This window comes from Trichosurus vulpecula (assembly GCF_011100635.1).
Source record: "Trichosurus vulpecula isolate mTriVul1 chromosome X unlocalized genomic scaffold, mTriVul1.pri SUPER_X_unloc_2, whole genome shotgun sequence".
Lineage (NCBI taxonomy): Eukaryota > Metazoa > Chordata > Mammalia > Diprotodontia > Phalangeridae > Trichosurus > Trichosurus vulpecula.
Genome location: NW_023494378.1, coordinates 3,368,901 through 3,370,835, shown reverse-complemented (window position 1 = coordinate 3,370,835; position 1,935 = coordinate 3,368,901). Strand labels below are relative to the sequence as shown.

Sequence of the window (1,935 nt, the reverse complement as noted above, 5' to 3'; positions counted from 1 at the left end):
AAAGGAGGAGAAAGCAAAGACTTATAAAAATAGACAGAATACTCCTACTAATCTCTACACAGGGAGGGTGTTATAGGCTCACTATTGTCCCAAGGCTTGTACAGCAGCAAGGGGCAGCACTAGGTGACTGCCAACTTTCTTTCCTTCTCCAGGCAGTCAGCAAGGGGCGTGGTTCCCTCCCTCAGGCTATCATTATGGTGAGGAGGCATAGGTGCTGTAGCAGTCCTGGCCTAATTGCAAAAATAAGGAAGTCAGTGTATTTTAGGAAATGAATCTTTCATCCAGTACATTGGTTGCTTGGTGGCAATTAAATCCTTGCTTGTGCCCACTATCACAGCAGCCACTGTACATCATAGCCAAAGGATTTCTGAAATTGGAGTCTACAACCTTGCTGAGGAGAAGACAATGTACCCAGTTGTCCAGGACAATGTGCCCAGCTGTCCTGTTGCTGTCAACAGGAAGTTCCCAGGTGCCAAATTCAGAAGGAATGCTGATTAGTGGCACAAACTACTAAGAAGCCAAGTACATTGCATTGATATTTATGAATGAGCAAGGACACTGTCCTCCAGGACCCTCAACGAGGCACTTTAATTTCAAATGTAATATAAGAGTAGATTGTACACCCAGGACTTTAGAGAGCTACTAATAACATCTTACCCCCAGTTGAAAAGACAAGAGGAAGAAGGAATTGAGACATCACATATTGCAAAATTTCTCATGACATTGGGAGTACTGCTGTGTGTAACAGCAAGGCAGTAAACACAACATCGACAATAATTGTGAATATGCGTATGTAGTTCTGTATTGCAAAGTATGAGAGGCTCTCCATATAGACGGTGGAAGAAGTAAAACGTTTATTCAGACACCAGAGAACCAGATCCAATAACCAAATGTTCAGCTCCCACAACCAGGGAGCCCACTTTATCATAACAGCAGGGAACTTAAAACACATTATCACAGCCTGCAGCCTCGCCATCCCAAAACCTCTCAGACCCCCTGCTGGGATCTTCCCCAAAACACACTCACAGTACAGCTATCACAGATAGACTTTCTTTGCCTCAGCTCTAACATGATAGCCATTAATAGCCATGATGGATCTCTCTCCATTTCCTATGATACAACTTCCTTTTCCTGTCAGTAAGCTCCTCCCACCACATGTGACTTAGGCTTCCTGTGATATAAGCAGATCACATATTAATGGGTAGGAAAGACCTTCAAATCTAAATTGCTATTACACTGTGTGAAGGAGTCAAGCTGCTTTTCTTTCACAATTATTATTACTGGCTATTTCATCAAATTCCTAACCAACTCTTACTTGCATGAAAATCTGGGGATCTTTAAGATCCTCTGATGGTTCTTTTCTTGTCATCTATGATATAAAGTATTTAATGAAGAGATGCAAACACCCCAAGGGTGGATTGCAGGAAAAGGATGAGCAGCTAGAGTTGGAGTGGAGAGGAGCACAGCACCAGGCAGTAGCTGATTCCTTACTTAGGGAAATGGCTTTTATCAAACTTAGAGAAAAGTTCTTTAAAGATCACATTGATCATGGTAAATATTGCAGTTACTTGCCTGGCCTTGGCTTGGATTCATGTTATTTCTGGGCTCATAATCACAAAGAATGCATATGAAGAGAAAGCCAGTAAGCAGTCATGATGGGAAAAGAAAAACAGACCTTTATTTGGAGCTATACACATGCTTGCATATAGGTATTATCTCCAGTGAAATCCCTGAATTTCCAGTGTAGATAAACTACAAGTGGAACCCAGGAGTAAACATGAAAAGACAAGGAAGCAGGACTGGCTTTGGAAAATGGCAAAACCCTTTTAATCAGCCCTTTGGACCATGAGTCTTTTTTATTGTTTGCTTTCTCAGCCCATTTTGTCTTTTGTCTTTCAATTCTGATGATGACAATTCCTACTACAAATCCTGATA

The 1,935-nt window shown here is 41.6% G+C and overlaps 1 pseudogene; it reads left to right on the top strand.

Annotated features, from left to right (window-relative positions):
* The first annotated feature begins 465 nt into the window (after nucleotides 1-465).
* LOC118833155 lies at nucleotides 466-1,631 on the top strand (annotated as a pseudogene).
* Nucleotides 1,632-1,935: the final 304 nt, after the last annotated feature.